We start from the raw sequence: 16,230 nt of genomic DNA, 5'->3' as shown, positions 1-16,230 counted from the left end.
AAATTTTGCTTAAAATCTTATGGTTCATGTATTCCTGTTATAAAAAACTCTCTTTCTGGCTAAGATTATTTTAATGGCTCTCACTTTAAACTAAATCTTCACCATCTGTTCTTCCATTTATCCTAAATACTAGAAGAAATTAATTTAAATGCATCATAAACGACCTATTTTATGTTTTTAAAATTCCTGTGTCTTGACTCTCAATCTAAATGTACGTTGGCTATCTCCAAAAACATCTGGAGTAAAACAGCTGCCCTTTGACATCTGACTTGGAATATTTCCCAGGGAAGACAAGAAACCATTCTAAAATGGATGTAATTACAGACCCAAATATATGTCCCCTCTTCCCTTGCCCTGACTACAGTGTACCATTGCTACTCAGCTAATAAAGGACCAGCAGCTCTAATACAGTGCTGCCGTGGTTTTACAAGTAAACTGAGTTTTTATACTCAGGTAAAGTTTTCTTTTCCTCAGTATTTTATAAAATATTAGCACTTAAACATTTTATTGATTGATTGCATTTTCTCTTTAGCCAAACCTTAGGAAACACGGTTTCTTAAGTGTGGGGAATAGTGTTGACAGAGGCTGGTTTCGGTCACGTTCACAGCAATGTTTCAAATGCCTGAGAAGTCACAAGAAAAGGGACCCAGGAACCCTTGCAGCCTCACATCTTAGTACTTGGCAGTGTTAGGAAGCAGTCAGCTGTGGCTCATTGTGAAACTGAAAGATGTTTTCGAGGAGGGGACAGCTAGAACTCAGCTGGTGCCGTAATTCCTGCCAAGTGTGCTTTCTGTTATTTTTTTCTTCCTTTCTGTGCATGTAATCACGACCTAAGATAGGCTGCAAATGACATAAAATATGATGTCATTACCCTTGCACAAATGACGCTGTGGCAAATTTGGCTCTCCACGACAGCTTTGGGAAGATTAGCAGTCTCTTCTTGATGCTGTGGTGATGCCGACAATTCCGGCGTCGGTGTTGGGAAGCATCAAGGGGCACGGTGTTCTCTGTCCCAGTAAGGACACCTCACGCCCCTCGCCACACCGGGAGCTGCTCCCTCGGAGGACTTACTCTATGGCACACACAGTGCCTGCACCCTCTTTACTTCAACAGCTCCAGTGGTAGGATGGCATTTCTTTGGGGCTGGCTTCTGGGAGGCAGGACTTTGCTTCTATTGTTTCCTATGGAATTCCAAAGATCTCAGTGACATTCACAGAAGTGAATCGCTGTGACTGCGGGTGTACTTGTGCCCCCACCTGGTCTGGCACGTTTGCATTTCTCACTATGATCTCCCTGGAAATAGGGTGGCCTGAGAAAAAGTGAGTGCTGCTAACAGCAGGAGGGTGAATGCCAGCCACGATGGTAGGAGATTGGAAGAGAAGAGACAGGGCAGGGGAATGATGTTCATTGCAGATCACTGAACCACCGGAAGAAAAAGAATGGCTTGATATGACATGCGTAGAAAGAAAGAGCTTCAGTTTTTAAAAGACATAGTAAATTTCTAACCAATATTTAAAAATGAACAACAGGGAAACTGACGTTTTATTCAACAAGGAGGACAAATACCAGGATCAAAGAAAACATCTTTCAGTAAATACAGAAAGGGCAGTGAAGAACAGAAAGAACTAGAGAAAGATACAAAGTGGTGAGAAAGGGACAGGAGTCATCGGTGGGGAAAGAGCCTGGGAGGACATTCTAAGCCAGGGTTGGCTGATTTTTTTTTTTTAGTATTATAACCAGTTGTTCAGCTGGGTGTGGGCTTCTAACTGCCATCACTTCTTAACTAAAACTTTTTGCCTTTTGTAGGTAAAGCTTCCTTACAGATGCCAAGCTGCTTCAAAACCTAGACATTTTTAGAATAGGCATGAAAAATTCAAATGTACAGTTAGTATTGGTCCCTATGGCTTCCATAGAGGCCGTTCTGCTCTTGGATCTTCAATAAAGGGATTTACATAGTATTCCTGCTTTTTTTTTCTTTTCCCCAACTGTGCTCTGGAGTTTCCAGAATAATTGCCTATGAGGTCCCTTTGTAAAAACTGTCTGTAGAAAAGGGTGGTATGCTGAATTACATTGGCGCTGCTAAATCCCAGAAGGTCATGAAGCTAGAGGCAGGCTATCTGCCACATTTTATTTCTCTGGCCCCCATCTTAGGGAAGAACGCTGCTGCTTCTCCTCAAACTCGTAGTCTTCTTCCAATTCCTGGGTTTCTAGCGCTACCGCCATGGCCATCTCGTGAAACGAGCAACCAAAGGTCTGGGCTTGGAACCTCGTCCTTCTTTTGTGTCTTTGGGAAATTACTTCAAATAGCTCTGCCTTAACTTTCTTTCTATAAAATGAGAATAATAAAAGCAGTTTCAAATGTCTTCAGAGGCCAGGTAGGAAATGTAAATGTAAATTAGTTAAAAAAAAAAAAAGTCCAACTGCTAGAAACATAATCAGCTTTTAGTCTCACGGAACTGTGGTTTAAACCCAAGTACATGCACTACACATGCAGCAGAAGAAAAAAAGTGATGTTTGTTGTTCTCTACTAAGAACTGGAAATCTGACATTTTGCTGGTATACCAAGGTCTCGAAGTCAGGTCTTCCATTTTGTGCTGTGATGTACGTACATTCAGTTCCGACTTCTTTACCTAGGAGAGAGATTTACATGAATTCATTTTCATGTTAGAAAAGCAGCTATTCGCAGAGGCAGACAGTTAAGCACATAGGTGCAATCTTTGCGTACTGACTTTTATTGTCTTGAGATAGTTGAAAAATTCTGGTATTTCAACATTATCGTGTTTGAATGTTAGTGTTTCACTGAAGTTTGACAATGTCCATTTCTACTTTTTGATTCACAGTTTCAATATTATTTCAGAAAGGAAAAGCTAACTTACTGATTCAATAATTCTAGTTATGAACTTGTTAAATTCACAGTGATGGGGTATAGGAAATTATATGTAGCAGCTTTATTTCTTGTTTTAGTCTTAAGACGAAAGTTTTCAGTTCTGCCTGGTAATAGCTTTTTGGCAAACTGTGTCTCCCTCTAGTGATACAAATCATTACTCTCTTAAAACTACGGTAAAGGTTGGATCCACTGAAAGAAATGTGTACTCCAGTCCGGACAAAAGCATATTATTAAAAAAATAAAGTTAACACCTTGATACCTGGAGTTTACTTGACCGCTTTGGTGAGGGATTTGGAGACTTATTTTTTCATATGGTTTTCAGGTAGGCATTTATTCCATATGATTATGTTCACTTTAGGCAGGTTTTTATAAATCATAGCTCTCCTAATATGTCATTTTAGGAATAAACAGGTAATTTACATATTAATTGCTATAGTGAAAATTGGGAAATCCTGCAGCTCCTTAGACTTCAAAGGATAGAAACAAAGGCTCAATTTACCCCTGGGTCATTAGGGTGTGTTGTAATTACAGAGGTAAATCCCATTTATTCCTTTATTCATTCCACATCCCTTAAACCTCTCCTGAGCACCCACTCACTACAAGCTAGGTGCTGAAGAGATTTAGATGAATAAGCCACAATCATTGTTTGCAATGTATAGTCACAATAAAATTGTCTCAAGAAGCATTTCAAAAATCTTCATATACTACTTTAGCATTCAATTATTTTAGTCTACAGTGTTTATTTTGGGGACCTGGGACATCTTCTTCCCTAGCTCAGGCGAGGCAAGCTCCAAAGTAAAGTACATCTGCACAGAGGAGAACTGCTAGGGCTGGAGAGACCCCCTCCCTGCAGATGTGCAGGCTCAATGTACTTCTAAATCAATCAGGTTGCAGACAGCCTGGGTCTGCTGCCTTCAAAATGAAAGAAGACTTTCTGTTTGTTTGTTTTTGAGAATGAGTCTTGCCCTGTCGCCCAGGCTGGAGTCCATGATGTGATCTTGGGTCACTGTAACCTCCACCTCCCAGGCTCAAGAGACCCTCCAACCTCGGCCTGCCGAGTAGCTAGGACTACGGGCATGGCGCCACCACAACCACCTAATTTTTGTATCTTTTGTAGAGGCAAAGTTTCACCATGTTGCCAGGGCTGGTCTTGAACTCCTGGCCTCAAGCCATCTATCTGCCTCAGCCTTCCAAAGTGCTGGGATTACAGGCGTGAGCCACCACTCCCGGCCAAGAAAGTGGTTTTGATAGTAAAAATAACAGTGCCCCAAGTCTTGACGACTGGCCTTCATGGCTGGCTGAGCCTGCAGGGTGAGCGTGGTTAGGAGGGAGGAGCAGAAGACCTCAAGAACCAAGTCTGGGAAGATGCCCCATACAGCTCAGCTCTACCCAGATAACCCTCGAAAAGCAGAACCCACATCAGCACCCTCAGAGGACTCACTTGCAGCGGGTCCTACATGTAAACAGACTCGGGGGGTAAGGAACTCTGAGAACAGAACTAGCGATTGGGAGTTGGGTGGGATCTGGGTGTGGGTGGGGGGAAGAAGGGCAGCCCGCTGCATAGACACCCTCTGGAATGCTCAGCTGCTGTGACCCTCTCCACCCTTTCAGAGGCTTACTGCAGTGTAGTGACTTTTGAAAAGAATTAGATGTATCCAAGAAGCATCATTTTTATTGTCTTCAGAGGCTGGTTTAGACTCCTCCAGAGAAATAGAACCAATAGATGTATCTCTGTATCTCTGTACGTATCCTCTATCATTCATCTGTCTCTCTAGATTTATTTTAAGAATTGGCTGATGGGATTGCGATGGTTGGCAAGGCTGGTATCTGTGGGGCAGGCTGGCAGGCTGGAGACCCAGGGAAGAGTGGATATTGGGCAGAATTCCCTCTATGCATGTCTGTCTGTGTCCAAATTTTCTCATCTTGTAAGGACACCAGTCACATTGGATTAGGGATCAGCCTCATGACCTCAGGTTTTCTTAATCACCTCTGTAAAGACCCTATCTCCAAATACGGACACTCGGAGATACTAGGGGTAGGACTTCAACTCATTAATTTTGGGGGAACACGATTCACCCCAGGCATATTTTGTGTTTAAGAAATGATGTACAAGCAAACCGACTCCTCATATCAGTTTTAGGATGGCTGAAGGCCTACACCTGGACTGGACCTAACACTGTACGGTTTTAGCTACTTTAATAATTGATTAGTAGTCAGCTGCTATCCTTATACCCAAGTTTGCAGATATGGAAACTGAAGCACCCAGAGATGAAGTCATTGCCCGGAGGTATAAAACCAGGAGGTGGTAGCCCTGGGTGCTGGGCCTCAGCAGCTTAGCTCCAGAGGGCACTTCCTTTTTTATTTTATTTTATTTTTTTTTGAGATGGAGTCTCACTCCGTGGCTCAGGCTGGAATGCAGTGGTGCGATCTTGGCTCGCTGCAACCTCCGCCTCCTGGGTTCAAGCAATTCACCTGCCTCAGCCTCTCGAGTAGCTGGAATTACAGGTGCCGGCCACCACTCCCGGCTAATTTTTGTACTTTTAGTAGAGATGGGGTTTTGCCTTGTTGGCCAGGCTGGTCTCAAACTCCTGACCTCAGAGTGATCTGCCTGCCTCAGTCTCCCAAAGTGCTGGGATTACAGGTGTGAGCCACCACGCCTGGCCAAGGCACTTTCATCAGTAGACTATGCCTGGAATTGTTGAGCGTCCCCCCTAAAGTGACACTCCTCAACTTATGGTAGGAATACTAGGGTCCTAGTTAAAATGCAGAGTTGGGCCAGGCACAGTGGCTCACGCCTGTAGTCCCAGCACTTTGGGAGGCCTAGGTGGGTAGATCATGAGGTCAGGAGTTCGAGACCAGCCTGACCAATATGGTGAAACCCCGTCTCTACAAAAATACAAGAATTAGCCAGGTGTGGTGGCTGGCACCTGTAATTCCAGCTACTCGGGAGGCTGAGGCAGGAGAATCACTTGAACCTGGGAGGCAGAGTTTGCAGTGGGCCGAGATCACACCACTGCACTCCAGCCTGGGTGACAGAGTGAGACTCTGTCTCAAAAAAAAAAAAAAAAAAAAAAATGTGGAGTCCTGGGTACGGCACCAGACTTACTGAATCAAAATCTACTATGAGTGGGAAGTGATGGGAGTTTTCTGCATCTTTAACAGAAACTCTCCAGGAATATTTACAACCACAAAAACTGGAGGATTACTAGAATTATCCTGTGAGGTTCTTCTAACTTGGCTTGTATTTCCTGATTCCAATGTTTAATGGCCTTCACTATCTTGTGGTGGCAGGGGGTGGGGGGGCTTTTTGTTTTGTGGTTTATTCATTTATTTAAACAATTTTCACCAAGTAATGTTGCTAGGTTCCAGGGGGTTTCAAGGATACATCAGATGTAAAACTTCTCTTCAAAGACCATATGACATTATACTGATATTATTAGGTTTTAAAATGTTCTTTCAAATGAGAAATATCTGTACCTTATTCAATTTTACAGGCTTTATTTTTATAAATGTGAATGCTTCTGTTATTTTCTATTCAGGAATGGCCCCATAAATCATGTATTTTAGTTAACTCTGTTAATTTTCTGGTAGTAAGGTGAATAACATGCATTATTATCTATAAATAATCAGAACTATGTTTTTGAGAAAAGAATGGCAAAAAAATGTATGCCAGCTGCTGCTATTATTCAAGGCTTTGTATTGCTCTTGGGTTTTTATGAATGTGTTGAAGTGTGCAGGTGCATGAATGCTTATCATCCAGATAAAAATGTTAAACCTATCATTAAAACAGTTCTTTAAAAAACACATAATTCATTTTATGATAAGCCAAAATAATTTCACTAGTTCCTAATGTCCTTCCTCCAAAAAATTTGTTGGGAGAAATGTGGTTGCTTTCTGCCCTTCCACACTGATTCCTTTCCACGGGAGGTAGTATCAGGACACAAGCTGGTGGCTGAATGCCAGGTCTATGCAGGGGGAGGAGTGCAGGCTGGTCATCGCGGACCCCACTCCCAAGTGTCCAGGGACTTAGCTCCCCTGTGGTTCCAGAGTATGTCCCAGAATCCAGCAGCTCCATGAAGACCCACTCTCCTGTTTTCTGTTTCCCTCTTTCCCCAACTCCCTGCTTTCCCTTGGCAGTTGAGATGAATGAATAGGCACCAGCCAAACATCAGCTCCTATAGCAGAAGGGGGCGAGGCCTACGAATTGACTGTGCTTAATGCATACATTCCTATCCTCTGTACAGAGTTTGAAGTGTTGAGGAGAGTGGGGGTGGGAAGGTAGAAGCGAGCAGATTTTCTTCTTTTCCTAAGATCAGAAACTTTTCAGAGAGCTGGGGTGAGTCCTGCTCCAGAAAAAGAGTGGTCTCTTTAAAGGATGCGGTAGAGTGTGGTCACAGGGCACGGAGCAAGTGAATGCTTTTTGGATTAAATCTGGGTTAAGTGGTAGGGTCTTGGTTCCTCCTCCTCCTCTTCCTCCTCTTCCTCCTCCTCCTCCTCTTCCTCTTCCTCCCCCTCCTCTTCCTCTTCCTCCTCTTCCTCCTCCTCCTCTTCCTTCTCCTCCTCTTCCTCCTCCTCTTCTTCCTCCTCCTCCTCTTCCTCCTCCTCTTCCTCCTCCTCCTCTTCCTCCTCCTCCTCTTCCTCCTCCTCCTCTTCCTTCTCCTCCTCTTCCTCCTCCTCATCCTCTTCTTCCTCCTCCTCTTCCTCCTCCTCCTCCTCTTCCTCCTCGTCCTCTTCCTCCTCCTCCTCCTCTTCCTCCTCCTCTTCCTCCTCCTCCTCTTCCTTCTCCTCCTCTTCCTCCTCCTCCTCTTCCTCCTTCTCCTCCTTCTTTTGATATCGACTTTATTTGAGAGTGGGTCTCTTAAAGTCATACATATCATCCAACTCACTCCAGTCACCTAGCTTTTGTTGGTGGCAAAGGCCCTGGAACTCTCCCTCTGTGCGGAGAGTGAGGCTCCTCCCACCACACCCCAAGGCAGGTACTGGACTTCCACTGCCTAGTTTTAAAGGCAAAATAAATGATTCGGGCATACAACAGCTAAGCAAAATAAAGGAAGAACAGAAGTATAAAATATTTTCTATTAGATCTATTTTATTTGTTCAGTGTATGGGCTGACTATAACTCAAAATATGACATATTGGCTTCATATATGTTTGTCATATTTTTGAGATCTTGAATAAACATCTTAATTCATTACCCAGAATGACTGAATTAGTCTTTTAAAAAAGTCTTCATTAACAAGAGAGGTTACAAAAAAGAAAAAACCCAACAGTTTTGGAAAATTTTAATGCCTTTTTTCTGTTTTGAATGAAATGATGTAACAGACTGATTGGAGGACGCGTTTTTTTGGGAGCGGCCTGTAGGAATTCACTTTTCCATGAAAGAATGCCAGGCTCATGCGGTGGCAGGACAGGCAGGTTTGTTAACACGCTGTACACAGATTAAAGGGTTTGTGATCTTGTGTTTCTTATGAATCACATCTGTTTTTAATTTTTCCTGGAAATATTCCATGAGGCCCGTTTTCTTATTCTTGAAGGAAACGCTGATAAGAACATGGAAATAAATCTAGAGATCAGGCAACCCAGGGACCTGGGGCAAGCAAGCTGACCTGCATCCAGCTGGCGGTGCCTGGCTCTGGCGCCAGGGGCTTCACTCTTTGCTGCCTTGCCCTCTCCTGTGGCCATTCAGCCTCACTCCCTGGACATCAGCTGCTTTCCAGAGTTCTTTTTTCTTTTTTTTCTTCGTCTTTTTTTTTTTTTTTTTTTTTTTTTTTACAGAGTATTGCTCTGTCACCCAGGCTGGAGTGCAGTGATGTGATCTCTGCTCACTGCCACCTCTTCCTCCTGGGTTCAAATGATTCTCCTGCTTCAGCCTCCGGAGTAGCTGGGACTACAGGCATGCACCACCACGCTAGGTTAATTTTTGTATTTTTAGTAGAGACGGGGGTTTCACCATGTTAACCAGGCTGGTTTCGAACTCCTGGGCTCAAGTGATCCACCCACCTTGGCCTCCCCAAGTGCTGGGCTTACAGGTGTGAGCCACTGCACCAGGCAGAGCTCCTTTTCTTGACTGGGCCCTTTCCAGGTGCCATTTCTTTGGTCAGGAAATAATTCCATTCCTTATTCAGTTCTTACTGCTTTCCCCATCTCGGATTAAACAGCATTTCTCCAGGGAAGCCCTTCCTAGTTCCCCAGAAAGGGAGAACCCCTTGCTATTTTTCCCATTAGACTGTACGTGTCTCCTTTATGTTTTATTTGTTCTGTGTCTGTCTTGGCCACTGGACACAAGCTCCCAGAGTAGCAGAGCTGTTTTTTTTTTTTTTTTCCCCGTCTTAGCATTTGCTTTCCCCACCCCACATTCTTGGAACAGCCTTTACTAAGTTGAACAGGAAATGGCACTGATGAAGAGAAGGCGGGCATCACTTTCACGACAGGGCTGTGAGAGCGCGGACAGTGTGGGTGGGCAGAAGGACAGCCAGTCATCCCGCCGCCAGCCCCGTAGCTTCCAGAAGCAGGTGCCCAGGTGCTAAGGGGTCCGTCACAGGGCCAGGGGCAGGGACTGCACCTCCCCCAGGCACTCGTCGTAGGCCTCCCGGGGCTTGACCATTATCACACGGGTGGGGCGCTTGGAGCTCGCGGCTGCACGCAGGTCAGTCTTAGAGGCGATATAGTCATAGGGCAGATTTCGGTCCTCATACATGGCTGGGAGATGGCAGTACACCTCAATGGGCAGTGTGTCCCCTGTCAACATCATGATCCCTTTTTCTCCTTTGTTGAGAAATTTCTGAACCTGTTTCACCCTGCGCCGAATCTGCTTCTGCTTCACGGCTTTCTTGATGCATTTGTAGAGTTTCCGCGTGGGGTGGTGAGAAGCCAGAGGCTGCGCGATGGGGTTCTGGTTGGCCAGCAGCTGCTGGCAGGTGTGCTCCCCGGATCACGCCTCCGCCTGAGCCTCGGGCCCGTCCGGATCTGCCTTTATTTTGGTCATCGCAGCGGCCAAGGAAACCTAGGAGGCGAGTCCAGGCGATCTGAGAGCTGGTCTTCATGTGACTTTGAACAAGCTACTTGCTGACCTGTGTCTCAGTTTCCCCAAGTGAGAACAATCCTACTTTGCACTTAGCGTTGTCCTGGGGATAAAATCCATTTGTGTAAAGTGCTGAGAGCGGGTCTGTTACGCAGCAAATGACGTCTACGTGCTTGTTAGTGTTATTACTACTAAGGCTAAGGCATGCAGAGACTCAGAGCTCACTATGCTCAACTTCTCTCTCACCCCTCCGTGGCTCTAAATGCATCCAAAGAACCCTGGACCTATAGAATACAGCTTGCAGACCTTTGCTCTATAAAGCCAAGGAAGGTGCTTGTAATCTGGATCCTTCTAGAACAGCCCAGAATTAATGATCAATTTATCAATTTCAGGCTTAGCATTATAAACAAAAGTAAATTTGAACTAACTGATCACCTAGGGCTGCTCACAAACAGCATTGAGTCCGAGGCAGCCTGGCCACCAAGGGTTTTGTGGGGCAGCCATCAATAATGAAGCCAATATTTGCTTAGCATCTGCTGTGGTTCACGCAATGTCCTGGTAAAACACTGGCAAAAAAGACCAGTTGCATAAATAGTAAATGTAGAGCTGGGTTTGAAGCCAACAATCAGGCGTCAGAGTCACACTCTTTTTTCTTTCTTTCTAGACAGGGGTGAGGGTGTGGGGTGGGGGATTTGCTCTGTCTCCCAGGCTGGAGTGCAGAGGTGCAATCAAGGCTTACTGCAGCCTCAAGCTCCTGAGTTTTACCAATCCTCCCTCCTCAGCCTCCTGAGTAGCAGTGAGTACAGGCACATGCCACCATGCCCGGCTGTTTTTAAGTTTTTTACATTTTTAAGATTTTTTTAGAGACAGAGGTCTTGCTACGTTCCCCGGACTGGTCTCCACCTCCTGGGCTCAAGCAAACCTCCTGCATCAGTCTCCCGAGGAGCTTAGATGGCAGGCTGGAGTCAGGCTCTTAATAGCTGCAGTCTAATGCCTCTCTCTCATCATGGCGATTTGGCTCCTGTATGTTTTGGGGTGACAGTTCAGCATTTGAGGAAAGGCTCTGCTACCATAAAAACGTAAAAACTGTTTCTCTAGAACATACCTGGATACCAAGGTCTCTTCAGGCAGCTTTCAGTGGACGTGTGTTTTTATTTTCCCAGTGCTGGTACTGAGGCATAAGTTTGCTTACAATATTCGTGCTGGGCTGCGTGGATGTACAGGGCAACACTCACATGGGGCAGGTTTGGGAGCTGGATGAAGAAGGGAGAGGAGGGAGCTGAGCCTCCAGGAGCACCCACGTGTTGGCCCTGGGCCCAGTCTTCACAGAGGGTAGCCCCTCAGTCCTCCCACCTAGCCCCCCGTGCGTGTGCGCTCCCCATCTCACACCACGGGAGGGAAGCCTCGGTGTGGGAGAGGCCCCTACCAACCGCGAGCTGCAAGGGAGCCTGAGAAATGGTCCTGGAGGGCGGCTACCGAGCAGCTTCCTGCAGCTGCCTTGTGCTAATAATTTAATTGTCGTCAAAACCTCCTCCTCCTCCTCAGTTTGTCTTCCTGCAATGAGCAGAAAGCGCAGATTACCATCACGGGCCGCTCTGCCGCTCTCTGATGCAGGCTCACCTACGTGTAGAGGATAAGTGCGTCAGTATGCACCGCTCCCCGCGCCCCCAGCTTTGGGAACAACCTGCTCCGAGCCTGGCCGACCTGCTTTCCTCTGGCCTCTTTGCCTACCTGGCACGTGTGCTTCACGCAGAGCCTCCAGTCTGCGCTAACGTTTCCTAAGTCGACTGCCTTTGCTGGGACTTCATTAGGAAACGGCCGCTTTGATGTTTTCTGGATGCGTAGAGGGCAGCCCCTTCCCTAAGCCGAGTTCTGGGCTCACCTGAAAGTGAGAAGTAAAGAGGCTTTTTAAATTAATGGCATCAAATTGCACGTATACAACAATGATAAAGCGACAAGCCTTTTTATAACACTGGAGAGCAGCATCAACTCTCTCTTTTCTTTTAATCCGAGGCTGCTTTTTAGAAATGTTTCTTGTGTGCGTGGAACAACCGGTTGCATGCCGAGCGGGCTTATCGCTGTCAATAGACAGGCCTGGGGTGGCGGCTCTGGGCCCCCGTTCCTCGGCGCTGGCGGCCTATAGGGGGCGCGGCGGAGGCGGCGGAGCCGGGGAGCGCAGCGCAGGGCCCTGCCATCTGGGTGTTCGAGGACGCGCCTGCAGAGGCGCGCCTGGCTCCGCGCTCCACTCCAATACCATCTTCTTCCCTTTTGCAGCTTCCCACTTCCCATCTGTGCCCACCCACGGGTTTCTCAAAGAATAAAAAAAAATTGGCATGGTTCAAGGGAAAAGAATCAGGAATGTGTGGGCTCCCTCGTCCTGGGTTCACAGTGCTGGAGACACGTGGCCTCTGTGGCCCGGCCAGCTTCTCACACCCGTTCTGTAGCTCTGATCCCGCGTGACCTGCCGAGGCTGTGCATTTTGCCGCGCGGTGGGGATGGGAGTGCTAGTTGTACTTTGTAAGTTGTCAGCAAAACGTTTTCTTTTTCTTTCATCTTTGCCAGTGCTGCCTGCAGCCTCCAAAAGGCATCTTCAGAAAGCTGATAATTAAAGCTATGGAATCCGAGCATGAGTAATCATTACCTATTTTGCTTGGGCGCAGTTTTTTAGAGAAAATGTTGTCCCCTCCAATAATTATTAGGTTATCATCTTGTCATACTGACTCCTCTAGCAGCCACGATTTGAGGATAAATGTTAGGTCCACCTTTGCTGTTCATTCTCTGATTCAAATAAATCTAGTATTCCAGGGGAAAAACCCCAAACAAAATAAACGGCAAAGTCCGAATCCTAGGCAGCAGCTATTTCTGAATAGAAGACAACTATATGACTGTTGTAATATTTTAAAAAATGAGTACTTAATGAAATGGCCATTTTAGCGAGTGATAAACACTTTGAAGCAGCCAGAAATTCAGTATCTCACAGCACATTTTGTGGAACGCTGTCTAGATTCTGCCATCTTGCTGGAATGTTCTGCCATTGCTCATAGTAATAGCTTCTTATTGACTGAGGAGTATTTGTGTATAGATAGATTACGGCAAATTCAACTTCTCCAAAGACTCCAGCCCTCAACAATAGGTACCTGTCAATAAAATGCTTTGTGGGTGTGCTTTGGAAGTCCAGAGATAAATGATGGACAAATAAGTAGGATTTGTATTTGGACAGATTGAGAGTCTCTATTATGGCTTTTTTCTCATTGAGGAGAGAGGTGGGGAAGTAGAAAGAATGAGCTGAGTGAAGAGGCTGTCCTCGGTAGGAAGGCCCTGTGATCGTGTCTCCCAGGGCAGTGCCCCTGGCGTGGCCCCAGTGGAAATTCCTCAGCTTTCTTTGTCAGCTTTACCTGGGCCTCAAAATCAGTTCTTAGGAGAGAAGACCCATTACAGCCCGGTAGAGAGGTGGTGTGAATGGGGCTCCTTAATAAATGGATGAAAGGTTTTCAGTAACAAAGGGAATCAGTGCTCTGTGTTTCATTGGCTGAACCAAATCACACGCCCCAAAGCTTGTGTTTTAATGTCAGTGTCCTTGACACCACCCACTCTTTCTCCACACATACCCATGGGATTCTGCGTAGTTATTCTGGAATTTTCTTAAGCAACCGTTGTTTTTGTTCTTGATTCATATATTATCAGGTAAGAGCCCCATCTTTCCAAATGTGCCTCATCTTCACTTAGCAAGTGAAAAAAACATAGTTCAAAATTATACATAAGAAGAATTTTCCCATCTGAAAATTTGAAGCACTAGAAGTTGAATTTTGCAAGTTTGTTTTGGGTAATCAGCAAGCATATTTTCCTTGGTTGGTTCAGTAACAACATTTCTGTCCCGTCATCTAGTTAGGGATGAATGGCATATTGTGGTTTCCAAAACTGAGACTACATATGCTGCACCCAAACTCGCTCAGTTTGGGAAGCTCACAAGTAGGCTTGCCTTTGATTTTTTTCATTCCCCTGAGTTTCTCTTTCGGCCAAAGAGAAATCGCTTCTGTGCCATTCAAAATACTTGAACTTATCTGCAACCCAGGGTGGAGAAGTAGCTGGTGAAGCCCTTCTTGGAAATTTTTTAGCGTGTGGGATGGAGTAGGGTGTAAAAGGAACGGAACGGTTGGAAAAAGTTGTGGTGTCTTTTTTTCTTTTTCTGGAAAAAAGATCAATGTTGATCCACAAAGAGAAACTCACAGGAAAAAAATCCTGATGGATTTTGCGATGTGCCTTGAGCTTCTCCAGTAAGCTTGCTGAGGTGCTCTTTGATTAGTCTTCTTTTGATTGCCAACCATCAAATCTTGCATAAGACTCAGCTTGTGCCTTCTATATGAGGTATAATGTTACAGATATATAAGGTTGTTTGAAAGACACAGGGGCAGAGAGAGAGAGCTTTTGGAGAAGGCACATAAAGAAAAACTAATGTAGTATTAGGAACGTCTTAGAGGCAGTCAAGAAGTTTGAGCAAAAATATATTGACCTAGATTACTCTAGGAAGACTAAAATGAATAGGCATAGCTTAAACTAAAACAACCAAATAAGAACAGGCAGGACAGCTAGCTGGCTGCCATGGCCAGGTCCTTGACTCTGGAGAAATCTCAAGAAACAGAAATTGCAGGGTCTCTGTCTTCCTGCAGCTTCCAGTCTAGCAGAAGAGTTTATCATACGCAGTTCAAGTAATTGATACGTTAAAAAAACATAACTAAACAGAGCCAAAGTACAACTTAATTTTGTTCTTTTGTTCTGGTGAACTTTATTCATCGGGACCAGCATCCATGACCCCTGGATGAAAACTCTGGCAGACCCCATGGCTCTTCTGCCACTCTCAGATAATCCAGAAAGTCTTCTGGTCAACTGGAATCACAGAAGCAGTTTCATTTCAGCACTTACAGTGTCTGGTCCGATGTGATAATTGGAAACTGACCTTGGCCTAGCTACCTCTGCCCCCGCATGTCCTGTCTGTGCCTGCAGTGAGGAGGGGAGGCTGAGGAGGCTCTGCTCTCTCCCTGCTCCTTCTCCCATGCCATCTCAGCGCAACTGCTATGGTCGTAGGGTGCATGTTGGGTGCATGCAGGAAGGAGACGTAGGAACTTCAGCCTCTTCTAACCTGACTGGCTGGTGTCCTATTTTCTGATCTGGCAGATGGTTTGGGTCAGCTCTCTATGATGGACTCTGGAGCGCTGAGGCTTTGGAAGCCCCTGGCAGCGCCCTTATTCTTGCAGCTCCCTCATTCCTGGTGGATGTATCTTCCTTCTTTCAGGTCGTCACTGGACGATACAATACCTTCCTCAGCCCTGGCTGTCCAATGGATGACCTCCAGTCCCTTCTTGCCTGGGTCTCCTCCTACCTCCAAGGATCCTTGGTTGCACATGTTGGACAGGATTTCTCTTGCTGGCCCAGGACACACAACTTTTCCAGGGAACTCTCATTCTCCTCCTTCCTCCATCCACCCTCGCTCGGCAGGTGCATCCGTCCATGGCCTCTGGCTTTGCCCTCAAAGCTGTTTGCCAACTCCTCTGCTGTCTTAGGCAGATTCTGGGACAGATCCTGCCGCACGATCTGCTTGGGTTTGTGTGGCTGGCTCCTGTCTCCCAGCTGCAGGAAAAAGCCTCGAAGCCCCCATTCCATGGGCCTTGGAAACGTGGGACAGGAGGCCAAGGAGGTCCCTTTAGAAACTCCTCTTTCTAATCTAAGCTTTTTCCATATCCATGATCTGGCTGAGGAATCCGGAGTCGTTAAAGAAGTCCCTGGGCTGCTTCCTCCGCACTCTGTGGCACGCGGGGAGGGTAAGTTTCCTACCAATACCTGACTGTTGCAGCCTCAGCTGGACGGAGAGAGAAAGAGTCTGTCCTAAAATCCAGTTACTCGTCAAACCCAGTGAGCCAGGTACAATCACTATCACCATAACACAAAGAGAAACTGAATTCCAGGTGGTTTAAATAACCTACCCACACTCCTAACCCAGTGATGAGGTCGGGCCTCGAACCCAGGCCCACCGAGCAGATTCTGTATTTGTCACCGCAGGGACATCTTGCACGTCCAGGATGAAGGAGCCTTGAGGGGAGAGGGCTGCCTCCTGACAGATATTTGGGGCAAACAAGCAAAGAAGCTCGGGGTGAGAAAGTGGAAGAGCCCCCGCCCCTCCCCCTTTCTTGACTCCCGTCGGCCTGTGTGGTCCGCGCGGCGTGGACAACAGACCGTTGTGGGTCAACGCAGAGGCCGTGCCACTCGGCGCCGGCCCCACGGCCATCACCGGACCGCTGGAGATGTGACTGGGCTCGGGACATGAGCC

At 46.3% G+C, this 16,230-nt stretch overlaps 1 pseudogene; it reads right to left on the bottom strand.

The window, feature by feature from the left end:
* Positions 1–9,422: 9,422 nt before the first annotated feature.
* LOC105710550 (H/ACA ribonucleoprotein complex subunit 2-like) lies at positions 9,423–9,872 on the bottom strand (annotated as a pseudogene).
* Between the last annotated feature and the right edge of the window lie 6,358 nt (positions 9,873–16,230).

The sequence above is a fragment of the Aotus nancymaae genome, unplaced genomic scaffold (genome assembly GCF_030222135.1).
Source record: "Aotus nancymaae isolate 86718 unplaced genomic scaffold, 86718_ANA_hifiasm-v0.15.2.pri h1tg000036l, whole genome shotgun sequence".
Classification (NCBI taxonomy): Eukaryota; Metazoa; Chordata; class Mammalia; order Primates; family Aotidae; genus Aotus; species Aotus nancymaae.
Note: the sequence above shows the minus strand (reverse complement) of the source record. Positions and strands in the feature narration are given on the sequence as shown.